Below are 21,423 nucleotides of genomic sequence, written 5' to 3'. Positions count from 1 at the left end.
TTCTGTGCAAAAGAAACTGTGACTCCAACGTGTTTCCAATAGCCTGCCTTTTAATCTGACGTCACAAACGCCACCATTGCACCTCAAGGTGATTCATAACAAATAAACAGAGAAGTCAAGCACTGAAAGGGTATTTGTAGAAAGGGTTGTGAGACTGTGGAATGCACTGGCCCAGCAAGCAGCAGATTTAAAACAAGGTTTAAAAACCGGCAGCCTGTGGGAGGAAGGGGGCAGAGAGGCAAGAGAGACACAGGAAAGATCAACTTGGAAACTATTGGCCCGAATCTACTTTAAATCCCCCCACTGTATTTCAACCCATTTAATGTCAGATTCACAAATTGATGCATGTGAGCAATATAGGACATTTATCGCTGTCTCTGGTCTAAAATAACTGCTTTATTATTTGATCCCACCCGCTGTGTTTAGGCTCTACCCTGAATATTTATCTCCGACCTAGAATCAGTTTCTAATCTGGAGACAAGGTTTCTGCAGCCGGCGGGCAGGGAGCAGAGGCTGTGGCTGATCTGTGTCATGTGGGAGCAGAACACAATGTTTCTGCTGTTTATTTTCATTACCCTGCAGAATATTCCATACTGTTCTCAAGGTCTTACATACCGTTAAATATCGGAAGTTTTCTTTTATTGTAATGACCGCTGCGATTCTTCTGGACTTGCTGAATTTGCAGCAAATTAAATATCACGAAACAGTCATCGCCAACAATAAACAGGGTCAGCGATTTGAGAATTTAGTATCTTGGAGCCGACATTTTCGCGGCTGCGATGGCCGAGTGGTTAAGGCGTTGGACTTGGAATCCAATGGGGTTTCCGCGCTCTGGTTCGAGCCCTGCTCGCGGCGGGTTTTCTCATTATGATAATTAATTACGTCAAGTAAATTATTTTCTTCAATCTGCTCCCTCTGGGAGGATTTTGGAATTTTCAATGCCGGTTTTAAGGAAAATAAAGGATTGCCGAGAGAACTGGATCACTTACTTCAAGAAGGTTTGCTGACCAAATTCCAAAGGTTTTCTGCAGATTGTCTGGAAGCTCCAGATAAGGAGGCCTCGACAGTCTCTGAGGTACCTTCCCATACACTCGGTGCTGTCCGGTAGCATCAGTCTGTGTATCCATGGGAGAGAGAGAATGGAAAGTCACTGGAAGGCTTTTTTCTGTCAGCAGCAATGGTACAAGAGCTGCCATTCTAAAGTGAAAAGCAGAACACATTCCAGGAGACAGGCCAGGAGACAGACAAACGGAGTGGAGATCTGGAAGACTGACCAGAAAAAAAACAAGGAGGACACCAACTCATAATTCATCTCTCCCTCTCCCGAAGCAGAAGAATTGAACATTCTGAGTTTTGAGTTGCACCACTCAGGTTGTACAAGTCTCTCTCTGTAAAACTTGTATTATTATGTCAATAAAACGATTTGTTTGAAAAGTTTGAAGCTTCATTTCCCAAGGAATTTTCTTGTATAATCGGGCTGCATTGGTTCCGAAGGCCGGCTCTGCTTTCGCAGAACGTGATTGTCGAGAGGTCTCGCAGGTCTAAATGTATCGACTGGTTTCAAAGCACCAACTCAGATTGGGGCGTATGGGACATGTGGCCCAGGAAGAGCGGTGGTAGCAGAGCATACTTAGCAGTTTAAGTGGCTGAAAGTGAATGTTAGATTAAGGAAATACCGCAGGAAAATTACAATGAAATTGAAGGGGGAAAGTAAACGAGAGCTATTGATTGTGGACGGAAGAAAAGTCTGCGTTATGTTTCGGTTTGGAGCCGAAGTTGCTGCGGCCAGAATGCAGATTATTAATCACTATACGAGCACGGCACGACACATCAACAACTGGAGCTCTGCAAAGTATCGCATGGCACTGCTTAGGAAACATGGATTTTTGGTGAAGAGTCCAAAATCAGCACCGGCAGAAATACAGAAGCGGTGAAATTCAACGCATGGCTCGCAGCCACTGGAGCCTTCATCCAGAATGGGAACTGGTGCAGGCACAGTTACATTTAAAAGAATTGTAGCCTTTTCACACGAGAAGAAACTCACCCCTGGAGATTCTTTAAAAATAGGCCCCGCTGGGAATCGAACCCAGTATCGTTTGTTTATTGGCCAGACGCTTTGACCAGCTAAGCCACGGGGCCGAATGCTGTCACAACTTCTCGCCCCCACTCACAGATGTCTATCAGCTTCCGGTCACTGTCTTCTGGACTCTCAGGCCGTTTCTTATTTCTCCAGCCCTCTTGTCCATTCCGCCATATGTCCCATTGCTCTCTGTATCTCCCGCTTAATTTATCTCAGTGTCAATCTGTGTGGTGATTCTGAATGATTACCCTATGTTTGTGTCTTATATGAAATAAATGGGGGGATCAGACAACTCTTCCTCTGACACTGGGGAACAAATAAGCCAACAGTTAGAAGACGATATTGTTTACTGTGATGCAGCAAATACAATATTCCATCTTAAAAGTTTCAGTTTCAATTCTGTGCAAAAGAAACTGTGACTCCAACGTGTTTCCAATAGCCTGCCTTTTAATCTGACGTCACAAACGCCACCATTGCACCTCAAGGTGATTCATAACAAATAAACAGAGAAGTCAAGCACTGAAAGGGTATTTGTAGAAAGGGTTGTGAGACTGTGGAATGCACTGGCCCAGCAAGCAGCAGATTTAAAACAAGGTTTAAAAACCGGCAGCCTGTGGGAGGAAGGGGGCAGAGAGGCAAGAGAGACACAGGAAAGATCAACTTGGAAACTATTGGCCCGAATCTACTTTAAATCCCCCCACTGTATTTCAACCCATTTAATGTCAGATTCACAAATTGATGCATGTGAGCAATATAGGACATTTATCGCTGTCTCTGGTCTAAAATAACTGCTTTATTATTTGATCCCACCCGCTGTGTTTAGGCTCTACCCTGAATATTTATCTCCGACCTAGAATCAGTTTCTAATCTGGAGACAAGGTTTCTGCAGCCGGCGGGCAGGGAGCAGAGGCTGTGGCTGATCTGTGTCATGTGGGAGCAGAACACAATGTTTCTGCTGTTTATTTTCATTACCCTGCAGAATATTCCATACTGTTCTCAAGGTCTTACATACCGTTAAATATCGGAAGTTTTCTTTTATTGTAATGACCGCTGCGATTCTTCTGGACTTGCTGAATTTGCAGCAAATTAAATATCACGAAACAGTCATCGCCAACAATAAACAGGGTCAGCGATTTGAGAATTTAGTATCTTGGAGCCGACATTTTCGCGGCTGCGATGGCCGAGTGGTTAAGGCGTTGGACTTGGAATCCAATGGGGTTTCCGCGCTCTGGTTCGAGCCCTGCTCGCGGCGGGTTTTCTCATTATGATAATTAATTACGTCAAGTAAATTATTTTCTTCAATCTGCTCCCTCTGGGAGGATTTTGGAATTTTCAATGCCGGTTTTAAGGAAAATAAAGGATTGCCGAGAGAACTGGATCACTTACTTCAAGAAGGTTTGCTGACCAAATTCCAAAGGTTTTCTGCAGATTGTCTGGAAGCTCCAGATAAGGAGGCCTCGACAGTCTCTGAGGTACCTTCCCATACACTCGGTGCTGTCCGGTAGCATCAGTCTGTGTATCCATGGGAGAGAGAGAATGGAAAGTCACTGGAAGGCTTTTTTCTGTCAGCAGCAATGGTACAAGAGCTGCCATTCTAAAGTGAAAAGCAGAACACATTCCAGGAGACAGGCCAGGAGACAGACAAACGGAGTGGAGATCTGGAAGACTGACCAGAAAAAAAACAAGGAGGACACCAACTCATAATTCATCTCTCCCTCTCCCGAAGCAGAAGAATTGAACATTCTGAGTTTTGAGTTGCACCACTCAGGTTGTACAAGTCTCTCTCTGTAAAACTTGTATTATTATGTCAATAAAACGATTTGTTTGAAAAGTTTGAAGCTTCATTTCCCAAGGAATTTTCTTGTATAATCGGGCTGCATTGGTTCCGAAGGCCGGCTCTGCTTTCGCAGAACGTGACTGTCGAGAGGTCTCGCAGGTCTAAATGTATCGACTGGTTTCAAAGCACCAACTCAGATTGGGGCGTATGGGACATGTGGCCCAGGAAGAGCGGTGGTAGCAGAGCATACTTAGCAGTTTAAGTGGCTGAAAGTGAATGTTAGATTAAGGAAATACCGCAGGAAAATTACAATGAAATTGAAGGGGGAAAGTAAACGAGAGCTATTGATTGTGGACGGAAGAAAAGTCTGCGTTATGTTTCGGTTTGGAGCCGAAGTTGCTGCGGCCAGAATGCAGATTATTAATCACTATACGAGCACGGCACCACACATCAACAACTGGAGCTCTGCAAAGTATCGCATGGCACTGCTTAGGAAACATGGATTTTTGGTGAAGAGTCCAAAATCAGCACCGGCAGAAATACAGAAGCGGTGAAATTCAACGCATGGCTCGCAGCCACTGGAGCCTTCATCCAGAATGGGAACTGGTGCAGGCACAGTTACATTTAAAAGAATTGTAGCCTTTTCACACGAGAAGAAACTCACCCCTGGAGATTCTTTAAAAGAAGGCCCCGCTGGGAATCGAACCCAGGATCTCCTGTTTACTAGACAGACGCTTTGACCAGCTAAGCCACGGGGCCGAATGCTGGCACAACTTCTCGCCCCCACTCACAGATGTCTATCAGCTTCCGGTCACTGTCTTCTGGACTCTCAGGCCGTTTCTTATTTCTCCAGCTCTCTTGTCCATTCCGCCATATGTGCCATTGCTCTCTGTATCTCCCGCTTAATTTATCTCAGTGTCAATTTGTGTGGTGATTCTGAATGATTACCCTATGTTTGTGTCTTATATGAAATAAATGGGGGGATCAGACAACTCTTCCTCTGACACTGGGGAACAAATAAGCCAACAGTTACAACACGATATTGTTTACTGTGATGCAGCAAATACAATATTCCATCTTAAAAGTTTCAGTTTCAATTCTGTGCAAAGAAACTGTGACTCCAACGTGTTTCCAATAGCCTGCCTTTTAATCTGACGTCACAAACGCCACCATTGCACCTCAAGGTGATTCATAACTAATAAACAGAGAAGTCAAGCACTGAAAGGGTATTTGTAGAAAGGGTTGTGAGACTGTGGAATGCACTGGCCCAGCAAGCAGCAGATTTAAAACAAGGTTTAAAAACCGGCAGCCTGTGGGAGGAAGGGGGCAGAGAGGCAAGAGAGACACAGGAAAGATCAACTTGGAAACTATTGGCCCGAATCTACTTTAAATCCCCCCACTGTATTTCAACCCATTTAATGTCAGATTCAAAATTGATGCATGTGAGCAATATAGGACATTTATCGCTGTCTCTGGTCTAAAATAACTGCTTTATTATTTGATCCCACCCGCTGTGTTTAGGCTCTACCCTGAATATTTACCTCCGACCTAGAATCAGTTTCTAATCTGGAGACAAGGTTTCTGCAGCCGGCGGGCAGGGAGCAGAGGCTGTGGCTGATCTGTGTCATGTGGGAGCAGAACACAATGTTTCTGCTGTTTATTTTCATTACCCGGCAGAATATTCCATACTGTTCTCAAGGTCTTACATACCGTTAAATATCGGAAGTTTTCTTTTATTGTAATGACCGCTGCGATTCTTCTGGACTTGCTGAATTTGCAGCAAATGAAATATCACGAAACCGTCATCGCCAACAATAAACAGGGTCAGCGATTTGAGAATTTAGTATCTTGGAGCCGACATTTTCGCGGCTGCGATGGCCGAGTGGTTAAGGCGTTGGACTTGAAATCCAATGGGGTTTCCCCGCGCAGTTTCGAGCCCTGCTCGCAGCGGGTTTTCTCATTATGATAATTAATTACGTCAAGTAAATTATTTTCTTCAATCTGCTCCCTCTGGGAGGATTTTGGAATTTTCAATGCCGGTTTTAAGGAAACTAAAGGATTGCCGAGAGAACTGGATCACTTACTTCAAGAAGGTTTGCTGACCGAATTCCAAAGGTTTTCTGCAGATTGTCTGGAAGCTCCAGATAAGGAGGCCTCGACAGTCTCTGAGGTAACTTCCCATACACTCGGTGCTGTCCGGTAGCATCAGTCTGTCTATCCATGGGAGAGAGAGAATGGAAAGTCACTGGAAGGCTTGTTTCTGTCAGCAGCAATGGTACAAGAGCTGCCATTCTAAAGTGAAAAGCAGAACACATTCCAGGAGACAGGCCAGGAGACAGACAAACGGAGTGGAGATCTGGAAGACTGACCAGAAAAAAAACAAGGAGGACACCAACTCATAATTCATCTCTCCCTCTCCCGAAGCAGAAGAATTGAACATTCTGAGTTTTGAGTTGCACCACTGAGGTTGTACAAGTCTCTCTCTGTAAAACTTGTATTATTATGTCAATAAAACGATTTGTTTGAAAAGTTTGAAGCTTCATTTCCCAAGGATTTTTCTTGTATAATCGGGCTGCATTGGTTCCGAAGGCCGGCTCTGCTTTCGCAGAACTTGACTGTCGAGAGGTCCCGCAGGCCTAAATGTATCGACTGGTTTCAAAGCACCAACTCAGATTGGGGCGTATGGGACATGTGGCCCAGGAAGAGCGGTGGTAGCAGAGCATACTTAGCAGTTTAAGTGGCTGAAAGTGAATGTTAGATTAAGGAAATACCGCAGGAAAATTACAATGAAATTGAAGGGGGAAAGTAAACGAGAGCTATTGATTGTGGACGGAAGAAAAGTCTGCGTTATGTTTCGGTTTGGAGCCGAAGTTGCTGCGGCCAGAATGCAGATTATTAATCACTATACGAGCACGGCACCACACATCAACAACTGGAGCTCTGCAAAGTATCGCATGGCACTGCTTAGGAAACATGGATTTTTGGTGAAGAGTCCAAAATCAGCACCGGCAGAAATACAGAAGCGGTGAAATTCAACGCATGGCTCGCAGCCACTGGAGCCTTCATCCAGAATGGGAACTGGTGCAGGCACAGTTACATTTAAAAGAATTGTAGCCTTTTCACACGAGAAGAAACTCACCCCTGGAGATTCTTTAAAAAAAGGCCCCGCTGGGAATCGAACCCAGGATCACCTGTTTACTAGACAGACGCTTTGACCAGCTAAGCCACGGGGCCGAATGCTGGCACAACTTCTCGCCCCCACTCACAGATGTCTATCAGCTTCCGGTCACTGTCTTCTGGACTCTCAGGCCGTTTCTTATTTCTCCAGCTCTCTTGTCCATTCCGCCATATGTCCCATTGCCCTCTGTATCTCCCGCTTAATTTATCTCAGTGTCAATCTGTGTGGTGATTCTGAATGATTACCCTATGTTTGTGTCTTATATGAAATAAATGGGGGGTTCAGACAACTCTTCCTCTGGCACTGGGGAACAAATAAGCCAACAGTTCGAACACGATATTGTTTACTGTGATGCAGCAAATACAATATTCCATCTTAAAAGTTTCAGTTTCAATTCTGTGCAAAGAAACTGTGACTCCAACGTGTTTCCAATAGCCTGCCTTTTAATCTGACGTCACAAACGCCACCATTGCACCTCAAGGTGATTCATAACTAATAAACAGAGAAGTCAAGCACTGAAAGGGTATTTGTAGAAAGGGTTGTGAGACTGTGGAATGCACTGGCCCAGCAAGCAGCAGATTTAAAACAAGGTTTAAAAACCGGCAGCCTGTGGGAGGAAGGGGGCAGAGAGGCAAGAGAGACATAGGAAAGATCAACTTGGAAACTATTGGCCCGAATCTACTTTAAATCCCCCCACTGTATTTCAACCCATTTAATGTCAGATTCACAAATTGATGCATGTGAGCAATATCGGACATTTATCGCTGTCTCTGGTCTAAAATAACTGCTTTATTATTTGATCCCACCCGCTGTGTTTAGGCTCTACCCTGAATATTTATCTCCGACCGAGAATCAGTTTCTAATCTGGAGACAAGGTTTCTGCAGCCGGCGGGCAGGGAGCAGAGGCTGTGGCTGATCTGTGTCATGTGGGAGCAGAACACAATGTTTCTGCTGTTTATTTTCATTACCCTGCAGAATATTACATACTGTTCTCAAGGTCTTACATGCCGTTAAATATCGGAAGTTTTCTTTTATTGTAATGACCGCTGCGATTCTTCTGTACATAAGAACATAAGAACATAAGAAATAGGAGCAGGAGTAGGCCAATCGGCCCCTCGAGCCTGCGCCACCATTCAATAAGATCATGGCTGATCTGATCCTAACCTCAAATCTTCTATCACTCTGCATCCACCCGAACCCATGTGATCTCCCGGGAGAGGCGAAAAACCAGATAAAGACCCAATGGCCAATTTGGGAGAAAAAAATCTGGGAAATTCCTCTCCGACCCATCTAGGCGATCGAAATTCTTCCAGGAGATCACTCTGTCCCTATATTTTCTACAGTACTTACCTTCTGTAAAGGCGATCTCCACCCCAGCCAAGAACAGGAATAAAACCATCTCCTGAAATCTAACAGAATTAGAACACAGTAGGAGCAGAACAAGGCTACACGGCCCCTGGGCCCGCTCCACTACCCACAGGGCCATGACCATTCCGAACCCAGACTCATGTCCAATTTCCTGCCCGCTCCCTGTAACCCTTTATTCCCTTTACTTCTAGGAAACTATCTATTTCTGTTTTAAATTTATTTAATGATGTAGCTTCCACAGCTTTCTGGGGCAGCAAATTCCACAAACCTACCACCCTCTGAGTGAAGAAGTTTCTCCTCATCTCAGTTTTGAATGAGCAGCCCCTTATTTTAAGATTATGCCCCCTAGTTCTAGTTTCACCCATCATTGGGAACATCCTCACCGCATCCACCCGATCAAGCCCCTTCACAATCTTATATGTTTCAATAAGATCGCCTCTCATTCTTCTGAACTCCAATGAGTAGAGTCCCAATCTACTCAACCTCTCCTCATATGACCACCCCCTCATCCCCGGGATTAACCGAGTGAACCTTCTTTGTACTGACTCGAGAGCAAGTATGTCTTTTCTTAAGTATGGACACCAAAACTGTATGCAGTATTCCAGGTGCGGCCTCACCAATACCTTGTACAACTGCAGCAATACCTCCCTGTTTTTATATTCCAACCCCCTAGCAATAAAAGCCAACATTCCATTGGCATTCTTAATCACTTGCTGCACCTGCATACTAACTTTTTGAGTTTCGTGCACCAGGACCCCCAGATCCCTTTGTACTACAGTACTTTCCAGTTTCTTGCCATTAAGATAATAACTTGCTCTATGATTTTTCCTGCCAAAGTGCATAACCTCACACTTTCCAGTATTGTATTCCATCTGCCAAATCTCTGCCCACTTACTTAGCCTGTCTATGTCCCTTTGCAGGTTTTTTATGTCCTCCTCACTCACTACTTTCCCTCCCATCTTTGTATCATCTGCAAACTTTGATATGTTACACTCGGTCCCCTCCTCCAAATCGTTAATATAGATTGTAAAGAGTTGGGGACCCAGCACTGACCCCTGCGGAACACCACTAGTTACTGGTTGCCAATCTGAGAACGAACCATTTATCCCAACTCTCTGCTTTCTGTTAGAGAGCCAATCCTCCACCCACGCCAGAATATTACCCCCAATCCCGTGATTTTTTATCTTGAGCAATAATCTTTTGTGTGGCAGCTTGTCAAATGCCTTTTGGAAGTCTAAATACAGTTCGTCCACTGGTTCCCCTTTATCCACCCTGTATGTTACTTCCTCAAAAAACTCAAGCAAATTTGTTAAACATGACTTCCCCTTCATGAAACCATGCTGAGTTTGCCCTATTAAATTATGTTTATCCAAATGTCCCATGACTGTCTCCTTAATAATGAACTCTAACATTTTACCAACCACAGATGTTAGGCTAACAGGTCTATAGTTTCCAGCCTTCTGCCTACTACCCTTTTTAAATAAGGGTGTTACATTAGCAGTTTTCCAATCTGCCGGGACCTTTGCTGAGTCCAGTGAGTTTTGGAAAATTATTACCAATGCATCCACAATCCCTACCGCTACTTCCCTCAAGACCCTGGGATGCAAGCCATCAGGTCCAGGGGATTTATCCGCCTTGAGTCCCATTATTTTACCAAGTACCACTTCCTTAGTGATTTTAATCGTATTTAGTTCCTCCCCCCCTAGAGCCCCCTGTTTGTCCAGTGTTGGGATATTCTTAGTGTCCTCTACTGTAAAGACTGATACAAAATAATTGTTCAGTGTTTTTGCCATCTCCATGTTTCCCACCATTAATTTCCCGGTCTCATCCTCTAAGGGACCAACATTTACTTTAGCCACCCTTTTTCTTTTTATATAACTATAGAAACTTTTACTGTCTGTTTTTATATCTTTTGCTAATTTACTTTCATAATCTATCTTCCCTTTCTTAATCAATCTTTTTGTTATTTTTTGCTGTCTTTTAAAGACTTCCCAATCTTCCATCCTCCCACTAGATTTGGCTACCTTATATGCCCTTGTTTTTAGTCGGATACTATCCTTAATTACTTTACTTAGCCACGGATGGCTATCTTTTCTTTTACACCCTTTTTTCCTCAGTGGAATATATTTTTTTTGGAAGTTGTAAAATAACTCCTTAAATGTACACCACTGGTCATGTACCGTCTTACCCTTTAATCTATTTTCCCAGTCCACTCTAATTAATTCCGCTCTCATACCTTCATAGTCTCCTTTATTCAAGCTCAGCACGCTTGTTTGAGATCCAACCTTCTCACCCTCTAATTGAATATGGAACTCAACCATGTTATGGTCACTCATTCCAAGGGGATCCTTTACTAGGACATTTTTAATTAATCCTGTCTCATTACACAGGACCAAATCTAAGGTTGCTTGCCCCCTGGTCGGTTCAGTTACATACTGCTCAAGAAACCCATCCCTAATACACTCAATGAACTCTTCCTCAAGGCTGCTCTGCCCAATTTGATTTGTCCAGTTAATATGATAATTAAAATCCCCCATAATTATAGCTGTTCCCTTATTACAAGCCTCAACTATTTCCTGATTAATACTCCGTCCAACAGAGTTGCAACTGTTCGGAGGCCTATAGACTACACCCACTAGTGTTTTTTTCCCCTTATTATTCCTTACCTCCACCCAAACTGTTTCACTATCCTGCTCCTTTGACCCAATATCATTTCTCTGTATTATAGTGATTCCTTCCTTTATTAACATAGCCACCCCACCTCCTCTCCCTTCCTGCCTGTCCTTCCTGATTGTTAAATAACCTGGTATGTTTAATTCCCAGTCATGGTCACCCTGCAGCCATGTTTCTGTAATGGCCACAAGATCATACCCATATGTCATTATTTGTACCGTTAACTCATTCATTTTGTTACGAATGCTACGTGCATTCAGATAAAGAACTTTCAAATATGTTTTGTAACACTTAGTTCCTGTTTTTTCCCTTTTTAGTACTTTACTTTTTACTCCATACCTTCTGTCCCTTCCTGACACATTCTGTTTTTTAATTCCCCCACTGCTACCTAAGTCTATGACCTTCTCTGTTGTCATTTCTATTATTTGCTCTCTAGAAACCTCCCCCCCACTAATTAGTTTAAAGCCCTCTCTACAGCCCTAGTTATATGATTCGCCAGGACTCTAGTCCCAGCACTGGCCAAGTGGAGTCCGTCCCAACAGAACAGCTCCCTCCTGTCCCAGTACTGGTGCCAGTGTCCCAAGAAGCAAAACCCATTTCTCCCACACCAGTCTTTGAGCCACGCATTTAACTCTTTAATTTTATTTATCCTAGCCAAATTCGCTCGTGGCTCAGGTAATAACCCAGAGATTATTACCCTTGAGGTTCTGTTTTTTAATTTGACCCCTAGCTGCTCATACTCCTTTAACAGAACCGTCTTCCTTGTCCTATCTACGTCGTTTGTACCAACATGGACCACGACAACTGGATCCTCCCCCTCCCACTGCAAGTTTCTTTCCAGCCCAGAAGAGATGTCCTTAACCCTGGCACCAGGCAGGCAACACAGCCTTCGGGACTCCCGCTCTTGACTGCAGAGAACCCTATCTATCCCCCTAATGATACTATCCCCTACCACTACAACATTTCTTTTTACTCCCTCCACTTGAATGGCCCCCTGTACCACGGTGCTGTGGCCAGGTTGCTCATCCTCCCTGCAGTCCCCGCTCCCGCCCTCACAGGGAGTGAGAACCTCGATCCTGCTGGACAAGAACAAGGGCTGCGTCTCCTTCAACACTACATCCTGGATCCCTGTACCTTCCTCACTCGTAGTCACACCGTCCTGTCCCTGACCACGGACTACATCTGCAGTAATTAACTTCATAGGTGTGACCATCTCCTGAAACATAGAGTCCAGGAACTTCTCCCCCTCCCTGATGTGTCGCAGTGTCCGAAGCTCGGTCTCAAGCTCCATAACATGGAACTTGAGTTCCTCTAGCAGCAAACACTTGTCGCAGATGTAATCACCGTTAGCCTCAATGGGGTTCACCGGCTCCCACATCTCGCAACAGTAACACATCACCTGCTCCATTCTATATAATTAATTAAATTTCTTATTATTAGTTATGAAGACCCTGCCCGGATATATATGATAATATCACACCACTATTCAATAGGACTTACCAACTTAAAGGTATGAAAGAGAAGAGAAGGAAGAAAACCAACCAACCAGCTGATCACCAACCTCCTCCTTGAATACTGTCTGTGGAGCCTGTTTGGTTGACTCGTCTCGCTGCTCCGCCTCCGCAGTGCTGTCTAAGCCTGGGAGTGGGGAATAAAACAGAGCAAAAAACACACCCTCACCTCCCACTTATCCGAACTCTCCCACTTAGCAAAACTCCAGCAGCACTCAATGCACAAAGCACAAGAGCTGCCATTCTAAAGTGAAAAGCAGAACACATTCCAGGAGACAGGCCAGGAGACAGACAAACGGAGTGGAGATCTGGAAGACTGACCAGAAAAGAAACAAGGAGGACACCAACTCATAATTCATCTCTCCCTCTCCCGAAGCAGAAGAATTGAACATTCTGCGTTTTGAGTTGCACCACTGAGGTTGTACAAGTCTCTCTCTGTAAAACTTGTATTATTATGTCAATAAAACGATTTGTTTGAAAAGTTTGAAGCTTCATTTCCCAAGGAATTTTCTTGTATAATCGGGCTGCATTGGTTCCGAAGGCCGGCTCTGCTTTCGCAGAACTTGACTGTCGAGAGGTCCCGCAGGTCTAAATGTATCGACTGGTTTCAAAGCACCAACTCAGATTGGGGCGTATGGGACATGTGGCCCAGGAAGAGCGGTGGGAGCAGAGCATACTTAGCAGTTTAAGTGGCTGAAAGTGAATGTTAGATTAAGGAAATACCGCAGGAAAATTACAATGAAATTGAAGGGGGAAAGTAAACGAGAGCTATTGATTGTGGACGGAAGAAAAGTCTGCGTTATGTTTCGGTTTGGAGCCGAAGTTGCTGCGGCCAGAATGCAGATTATTAATCACTATACGAGCACGGCACCACACATCAACAACTGGAGCTCTGCAAAGTATCGCATGGCACTGCTTAGGAAATATGGATTTTTGGTGAAGAGTCCAAAATCAGCACCGGCAGAAATACAGAAGCGGTGAAATTCAACGCATGGCTCGCAGCCACTGGAGCCTTCATCCAGAATGGGAACTGGTGCAGGCACAGTTACATTTAAAAGAATTGTAGCCTTTTCACACGAGAAGAAACTCACCCCTGGAGATTCTTTAAAAGTAGACCCCGCTGGGAATCGAACCCAGAATCTCCTGTTTACTAGACAGGCGCTTTGACCAGCTAAGCCACGGGGCCGAATGCTGGCACAACTTCTCGCCCCCACTCACAGATGTCTATCAGCTTCCGGTCACTGTCTTCTGGACTCTCAGGCCGTTTCTTATTTCTCCAGCTCTCTTGTCCATTCCGCCATATGTGCCATTGCTCTCTGTATCTCCCGCTTAATTTATCTCAGTGTCAATCTGTGTGGTGATTCTGAATGATTACCCTATGTTTGTGTCTTATATGAAATAAATGGGGGGATCAGACAACTCTTCCTCTGACACTGGGGAACAAATAAGCCAACAGTTAGAACACGATATTGTTTACTGTGATGCAGCAAATACAATATTCCATCTTAAAAGTTTCAGTTTCAATTCTGCGCAAAGAAACTGTGACTCCAACGTGTTTCCAATAGCCTGCCTTTTAATCTGACGTCACAAACGCCACCATTGCACCTCAAGGTGATTCATAACTAATAAACAGAGAAGTCAAGCACTGAAAGGGTATTTGTAGAAAGGGTTGTGAGACTGTGGAATGCACTGGCCCAGCAAGCAGCAGATTTAAAACAAGGTTTAAAAACCGGCAGCCTGTGGGAGGAAGGGGGCAGAGAGGCAAGAGAGACACAGGAAAGATCAACTTGGAAACTATTGGCCCGAATCTACTTTAAATCCCCCCACTGTATTTCAACCCATTTAATGTCAGATTCACAAATTGATGCATGTGAGCAATATAGGACATTTATCGCTGTCTCTGGTCTAAAATAACTGCTTTATTATTTGATCCCACCTGCTGTGTTTAGGCTCTACCCTGAATATTTATCTCCGACCTAGAATCAGTTTCTAATCTGGAGACAAGGTTTCTGCAGCCGGCGGGCAGGGAGCAGAGGCTGTGGCTGATCTGTGTCATGTGGGAGCAGAACACAATGTTTCTGCTGTTTATTTTCATTACCCTGCAGAATATTCCATACTGTTCTCAAGGTCTTACATACCGTTAAATATCGGAAGTTTTCTTTTACTGTAATGACCGCTGCGATTCTTCTGGACTTGCTGAATTTGCAGCAAATTAAATATCACGAAACCGTCATCGCCAACAATAAACAGGGTCAGCGATTTGAGAATTTAATACCTTGGAGCCGACATTTTCGCGGCTGCGATGGCCGAGTGGTTAAGGCGTTGGACTTGAAATCCAATGGGGTTTCCCCGCGCAGGTTCGAGCCCTGCTCGCAGCGGGTTTACTCATTATGATAATTAATTACGTCAAGTAAATTATTTTCTTCAATCTGCTCCCTCTGGGAGGATTTTGGAATTTTCAATGCAGGTTCTAAGGAAAATAAAGCATTGCAGGGGGAACTGGATCACTTACTTCAAAAAGGTTTGCTGACCGAATTCCAAAGGTTTTCTGCAGATTGTCTGGAAGCTCCAGATAAGGAGGCCTCGACAGTCTCTGAGGTAACTTCCCATACACTCGGTGCTGTCCGGTAGCATCAGTCTGTTTATCCATGGGAGAGAGAGAATGGAAAGTCACTGGAAGGCTGGTTTCTGTCAGCAGCAATGGTACAAGAGCTGCCATTCTAAAGTGAAAAGCAGAACACATTCCAGGAGACAGGCCAGGAGACAGACAAACGGCGTGGAGATCTGGAAGACTGACCAGAAAAGAAACAAGGAGGACACCAACTCATAATTCATCTCTCCCTCTCTCGAAGCAGAAGAATTGAACATTCTGCGTTTTGAGTTGCACCACTGAGGTTGTACAAGTCTCTCTCTGTAAAACTTGTATTATTATGTCAATAAAACGATTTGTTTGAAAAGTTTGAAGCTTCATTTCCCAAGGAATTTTCTTGTATAATCGGGCTGCATTGGTTCCGAAGGCCGGCTCTGCTTTCGCAGAACTTGACTGTCGAGAGGTCCCGCAGGTCTAAATGTATCGACTGGTTTCAAAACACCAACTCAGATTGGGGCGTATGGGACATGTGGCCCAGGAAGAGCGGTGGTAGCAGAGCATACTTAGCAGTTTAAGTGGCTGAAAGTGAATGTTAGATTAAGGAAATACCGCAGGAAAATTACAATGAAATTGAAGGGGGAAAGTAAACGAGAGCTATTGATTGTGGACGGAAGAAAAGTCTGCGTTATGTTTCGGTTTGGAGCCGAAGTAGCTGCGGCCAGAATGCAGATTATTAATCACTATACGAGCACGGCACCACACATCAACAACTGGAGCTCTGCAAAGTATCGCATGGCACTGCTTAGGAAACATGGATTTTTGGTGAAGAGTCCAAAATCAGCACCGGCAGAAATACAGAAGCGGTGAAATTCAACGCATGGCTCGCAGCCACTGGAGCCTTCATCCAGAATGGGAACTGGTGCAGGCACAGTTACATTTAAAAGAATTGTAGCCTTTTCACACGAGAAGAAACTCACCCCTGGAGATTCTTTAAAAATAGGCCCCGCTGGGAATCGAAACCAGGATCGCCTGTTTACTAGACAGACGCTTTGACCAGCTAAGCCACGGGGCCGAATGCTGGCACAACTTCTCGCCCCCACTCACAGATGTCTATCAGCTTCCGGTCACTGTCTTCTGGACTCTCAGGCCGTTTCTTATTTCTCCAGCTCTCTTGTCCACTCCGCCATATGTCCCATTGCTCTCTGTATCTCCCGCTTAATTTATCTCAGTGTCAATCTGTGTGGTGATTCTGAATGATTACCCTATGTTTGTGTCTTATATGAAATAAATGGGGGGATCAGACAACTCTTCCTCTGACACTGGGGAACAAATAAGCCAACAGTTAGAACACGATATTGTTTACTGTGATGCAGCAAATACAATATTTCATCTTAAAAGTTTCAGTTTCAATTCTGTGCAAAGAATCTGTGACTCCAACGTGTTTCCAATCGCCTGCCTTTTAATCTGACGTCACAAACGCCACCATTGCACCTCAAGGTGATTCATAACTAATAAACAGAGAAGTCAAGCACTGAAAGGGTATTTGTAGAAAGGGTTGTGAGACTGTGGAATGCACTGGCCCAGCAAGCAGCAGATTTAAAACAAGGTTTAAAAACCGGCAGCCTGTGGGAGGAAGAGGGCAGAGAGGCAAGAGAGACACAGGAAAGATCAACTTGGAAACTATTGGCCCGAATCTACTTTAAATCCCCCCACTGTATTTCAACCCATTTAATGTCAGATTCACAAATTGATGCATGTGAGCAATATAGGACATTTGTCGCTGTCTCTGGTCTAAAATAACTGCTTTATTATTTGATCCCACCCGCTGTGTTTAGGCTCTACCCTGAATATATATCTCCGACCTAGAATCAGTTTCTAATCTGGAGACAAGGTTTCTGCAGCCGGCGGGCAGGGAGCAGAGGCTGTGGCTGATCTGTGTCATGTGGGAGCAGAACACAAATGTTTCTGCTGTTTATTTTAATTACCCTGCAGAATATTCCATACTGTTCTCAAGGTCTTACATACCGTTAAATATCGGAAGTTTTCTTTTACTGTAATGACCGCTGCGATTCTTCTGGACTTGCTGAATTTGCAGCAAATTAAATATCACGAAACAGTCATCGCCAACAATAAACAGGGTCAGCGATTTGAGAATTTAGTATCTTGGAGCCGACATTTTCGCGGCTGCGATGGCCGAGTGGTTAAGGCGTTGGACTTGAAACCCAATGGGGTTTCCCCGCGCAGGTTCGAGCCCTGCTCGCAGCGGGTTTTCTCATTATGATAATTAATTACGTCAAGTAAATTATTTTCTTCAATCTGCTCCCTCTGGGACGATTTTGGAATTTTCAATGCCGGTTTTAAGGAAAATAAAGGATTGCCGAGAGAACTGGATCACTTACTTCAAGAAGGTTTGCTGACCGAATTCCAAAGGTTTTCTGCAGATTGTCTGGAAGCTCCAGATAAGGAGGCCTCGACAGTCTCTGAGGTAACTTCCCATACACTCGGTGCTGTCCGGTAGCATCAGTCTGTGTATCCATGGGAGAGAGAGAATGGAAAGTCACTGGAAGGCTTGTTTCTGTCAGCAGCAATGGTACAACAGCTGCCATTCTAAAGTGAAAAGCAGAACACATTCCAGGAGACAGGCCAGGAGACAGACAAACGGAGTGGAGATCTGGAAGACTGACCAGAAAAAAAACAAGGAGGACACCAACTCATAATTCATCTCTCCCTCTCCCGAAGCAGAAGAATTGAACATTCTGAGTTTTGAGTTGCACCACTGAGGTTGTACAAGTCTCTCTCTGTAAAACTTGGATTATTATGTCAATAAAACGATTTGTTTGAAAAGTTTGAAGCTTCATTTCCCAAGGAATTTTCTTGTATAATCGGGCTGCATTGGTTCCGAAGGCCGGCTCTGCTTTCGCAGAACTTGACTGTCGAGAGGTCTCGCAGGTCTAAATGTATCGACTGGTTTCAAAGCACCAACTCAGATTGGGGCGTACGGGACATGTGGCCCAGGAAGAGCGGTGGTAGCAGAGCATACTTAGCAGTTTAAGTGGCTGAAAGTGAATGTTAGATTAAGGAAATACCGCAGGAAAATTACAATGAAATTGAAGGGGGAAAGTAAACGAGAGCTATTGATTGTGGACGGAAGAAAAGTCTGCGTTATGTTTCGGTTTGGAGCCGAAGTTGCTGCGGCCAGAATGCAGATTATTAATCACTATACGAGCACGGCACCACACATCAACAACTGGAGCTCTGCAAAGTATCGCATGGCACTGCTTAGGAAACATGGATTTTTGGTGAAGAGTCCAAAATCAGCACCGGCAGAAATACAGAAGCGGTGAAATTCAACGCATGGCTCGCAGCCACTGGAGCCTTCATCCAGAATGGGAACTGGTGCAGGCACAGTTACATTTAAAAGAATTGTAGCCTTTTCACACGAGAAGAAACTCACCCCTGGAGATTCTTTAAAAATAGGCCCCGCTGGGAATCGAACCCAGGATCTCCTGTTTACTAGACAGACGCTTTGACCAGCTAAGCCACGGGGCCGAATGCTGGCACAATTTCTCGCCCCCACTCACAGATGTCTATCAGCTTCCGGTCACTGTCTTCTGGACTCTCAGGCCGTTTCTTATTTCTCCAGCTCTCTTGTCCACTCCGCCATATGTCCCATTGCTCTCTGTATCTCCCGCTTAATTTATCTCAGTGTCAATCTGTGTGGTGATTCTGAATGATTACCCTATGTTTGTGTCTTATATGAAATAAATGGGGGGATCAGACAACTCTTCCTCTGACACTGGGGAACAAATAAGCCAACAGTTAGAACACGATATTGTTTACTGTGATGCAGCAAATACAATATTCCATCTTAAAAGTTTCAGTTTCAATTCTGTGCAAAGAATCTGTGACTCCAACGTGTTTCCAATAGCCTGCCTTTTAATCTGACGTCACAAACGCCACCATTGCACCTCAAGGTGATTCATAACTAATAAACAGAGAAGTCAAGCACTGAAAGGGTATTTGTAGAAAGGGTTGTGAGACTGTGGAATGCACTGGCCCAGCAAGCAGCAGATTTAAAACAAGGTTTAAAAACCGGCAGCCTGTGGGAGGAAGGGGGCAGAGAGGCAAGAGAGACACAGGAAAGATCAACTTGGAAACTATTGGCCCGAATCTACTTTAAATCCCCCCACTGTATTTCAACCCATTTAATGTCAGATTCACAAATTGATGCATGTGAGCAATATAGGACATTTATCGCTGTCTCTGGTCTAAAATAACTGCTTTATTATTTGATCCCACCCGCTGTGTTTAGGCTCTACCCTGAATATTTATCTCCGACCTAGAATCAGTTTCTAATCTGGAGACAAGGTTTCTGCAGCCGGCTGGCAGGGAGCAGAGGCTGTGGCTGATCTGTGTCATGTGGGAGCAGAACACAATGTTTCTGCTGTTTATTTTCATTACCCTGCAGAATATTCCATACTGTTCTCAAGGTCTTACATACCGTTAAATATCGGAAGATTTCTTTTACTGTAATGACCGCTGCGATTCTTCTGGACTTGCTGAATTTGCAGCAAATTAAATATCACGAAACCGTCATCGCCAACAATAAACAGGGTCAGCGATTTGAGAATTTAGTACCTTGAAGCCGACATTTTTGCGGCTGCGATGGCCGCGTGGTTAAGGCGTTGGACTTGAAATCCAATGGGGTTTCCCCGCGCAGGTTCGAGCCCTGCTCGCAGCGGGTTTTCTCATTATGATAATTAATTACGTCAAGTAAATTATTTTCTTCAATCTGCTCCCTCTGGGAGGATTTTGGAATTTTCAATGCCGGTTTTAAGGAAAATAAAGGATTGCCGAGAGAACTGGATCACTTACTTCAAGAAGGTTTGCTGACCGAATTCCAAAGGTTTTCTGCAGATTGTCTGGAAGCTCCAGATAAGGAGGCCTCGACAGTCTCTGAGGTAACTTCCCATACACTCGGTGCTGTCCGGTAGCATCAGTCTGTGTATCCATGGGAGAGAGAGAATGGAAAGTCACTGGAAGGCTGGTTTCTGTCAGCAGCAATGGTACAAGAGCTGCCATTCTAAAGTGAAAAGCAGAACACATTCCAGGAGACAGGCCAGGAGACAGACAAACGGAGTGGAGATCTGGAAGACTGACCAGAAAAAAAACAAGGAGGACAACAACTCATAATTCATCTCTCCCTCTCCCGAAGCAGAAGAATTGAACATTCTGCGTTTTGAGTTGCACCACTGAGGTTGTACAAGTCTCTCTCTGTAAAACTTGTATTATTATGGCAATAAAACGATTTGTTTGAAAAGTTTGAAGCTTCATTTCCCAAGGAATTTTCTTGTATAATCGGGCTGCATTGGTTCCGAAGGCCGGCTCTGCTTTCGCAGAACTTGACTGTCGAGAGGTCCCGCAGGTCTAAATGTATCGACTGGTTTCAAAGCACCAACTCAGATTGGGGCGTATGGGACATGTGGCCCAGGAAGAGCGGTGGTAGCAGAGCATACTTAGCAGTTTAAGTGGCTGAAAGTGAATGTTAGATTAAGGAAATACCGCAGGAAAATTACAATGAAATTGAAGGGGGAAAGTAAACGAGAGCTATTGATTGTGGACGGAAGAAAAGTCTGCGTTATGTTTCGGTTTGGAGCCGAAGTTGCTGCGGCCAGAATGCAGATTATTAATCACTATACGAGCACGGCACCACACATCAACAACTGGAGCTCTGCAAAGTATCGCATGGCACTGCTTAGGAAACAGGGATTTTTGGTGAAGAGTCCAAAATCAGCACCGGCAGAAATACAGAGGCGGTGAAATTCAACGCATGGCTCGCAGCCACTGGAGCCTTCATCCAGAATGGGAACTGGTGCAGGTACAGTTACATTTAAAAGAATTGTAGCCTTTTCACACGAGAAGAAACTCACCCCTGGAGATTCTTTAAAAATAGGCCCCGCTGGGAATCGAACCCAGGATCTCCTGTTTACTAGACAGACGCTTTGACCAGCTAAGCCACGGGGCCGAATGCTGGCACAACTTCTCGCCCCCACTCACAGATGTCTATCAGCTTCCGGTCACTGTCTTCTGGACTCTCAGGCCGTTTCTTATTTATCCAGCTCTCTTGTCCACTCCGCCATATGTCCCATTGCTCTCTGTATCTCCCGCTTAATTTATCTCAGTGTCAATCTGTGTGGTGATTCTGAATGATTACCCTATGTTTGTGTCTTATATGAAATAAATGGG

The 21,423-nt window shown here is 44.5% G+C and overlaps 12 non-coding genes across 12 annotated transcripts; 6 read left to right on the top strand and 6 right to left on the bottom strand.

The window, feature by feature from the left end:
* Nucleotides 1-773: 773 nt before the first annotated feature.
* trnap-ugg (transfer RNA proline (anticodon UGG)) lies at nucleotides 774-855 on the top strand. Its single transcript has one exon. It is a non-coding gene; the product is annotated as a tRNA-Pro (tRNA).
* A 2,395-nt stretch (nucleotides 856-3,250) lies between these two features.
* trnap-ugg (transfer RNA proline (anticodon UGG)) lies at nucleotides 3,251-3,332 on the top strand. The gene has a single exon. It is a non-coding gene; the product is annotated as a tRNA-Pro (tRNA).
* A 1,210-nt stretch (nucleotides 3,333-4,542) lies between these two features.
* On the bottom strand, nucleotides 4,543-4,616 carry trnat-agu (transfer RNA threonine (anticodon AGU)). Its single transcript has one exon. It is a non-coding gene; the product is annotated as a tRNA-Thr (tRNA).
* Nucleotides 4,617-5,725: 1,109 nt separating this feature from the next.
* trnas-uga (transfer RNA serine (anticodon UGA)) lies at nucleotides 5,726-5,807 on the top strand. The gene has a single exon. It is a non-coding gene; the product is annotated as a tRNA-Ser (tRNA).
* A 1,210-nt stretch (nucleotides 5,808-7,017) lies between these two features.
* trnat-agu (transfer RNA threonine (anticodon AGU)) lies at nucleotides 7,018-7,091 on the bottom strand. Its single transcript has one exon. It is a non-coding gene; the product is annotated as a tRNA-Thr (tRNA).
* A 6,608-nt stretch (nucleotides 7,092-13,699) lies between these two features.
* trnat-agu (transfer RNA threonine (anticodon AGU)) lies at nucleotides 13,700-13,773 on the bottom strand. Its single transcript has one exon. It is a non-coding gene; the product is annotated as a tRNA-Thr (tRNA).
* Nucleotides 13,774-14,883: 1,110 nt separating this feature from the next.
* trnas-uga (transfer RNA serine (anticodon UGA)) lies at nucleotides 14,884-14,965 on the top strand. The gene has a single exon. It is a non-coding gene; the product is annotated as a tRNA-Ser (tRNA).
* A 1,210-nt stretch (nucleotides 14,966-16,175) lies between these two features.
* Nucleotides 16,176-16,249, bottom strand: trnat-agu (transfer RNA threonine (anticodon AGU)). Its single transcript has one exon. It is a non-coding gene; the product is annotated as a tRNA-Thr (tRNA).
* A 1,111-nt stretch (nucleotides 16,250-17,360) lies between these two features.
* trnas-uga (transfer RNA serine (anticodon UGA)) lies at nucleotides 17,361-17,442 on the top strand. The gene has a single exon. It is a non-coding gene; the product is annotated as a tRNA-Ser (tRNA).
* A 1,210-nt stretch (nucleotides 17,443-18,652) lies between these two features.
* Nucleotides 18,653-18,726, bottom strand: trnat-agu (transfer RNA threonine (anticodon AGU)). Its single transcript has one exon. It is a non-coding gene; the product is annotated as a tRNA-Thr (tRNA).
* Nucleotides 18,727-19,836: 1,110 nt separating this feature from the next.
* Nucleotides 19,837-19,918, top strand: trnas-uga (transfer RNA serine (anticodon UGA)). Its single transcript has one exon. It is a non-coding gene; the product is annotated as a tRNA-Ser (tRNA).
* A 1,210-nt stretch (nucleotides 19,919-21,128) lies between these two features.
* On the bottom strand, nucleotides 21,129-21,202 carry trnat-agu (transfer RNA threonine (anticodon AGU)). The gene has a single exon. It is a non-coding gene; the product is annotated as a tRNA-Thr (tRNA).
* Between the last annotated feature and the right edge of the window lie 221 nt (nucleotides 21,203-21,423).

This window comes from Somniosus microcephalus, unplaced genomic scaffold (assembly GCF_052327205.1).
Source record: "Somniosus microcephalus isolate GS21.2 unplaced genomic scaffold, FLI_Smic_1.0 scaffold510, whole genome shotgun sequence".
Lineage (NCBI taxonomy): Eukaryota > Metazoa > Chordata > Chondrichthyes > Squaliformes > Somniosidae > Somniosus > Somniosus microcephalus.
The sequence above is the reverse complement of the archived record's forward strand: the minus strand, read 5'-3'. Positions and strand labels throughout refer to the sequence as shown.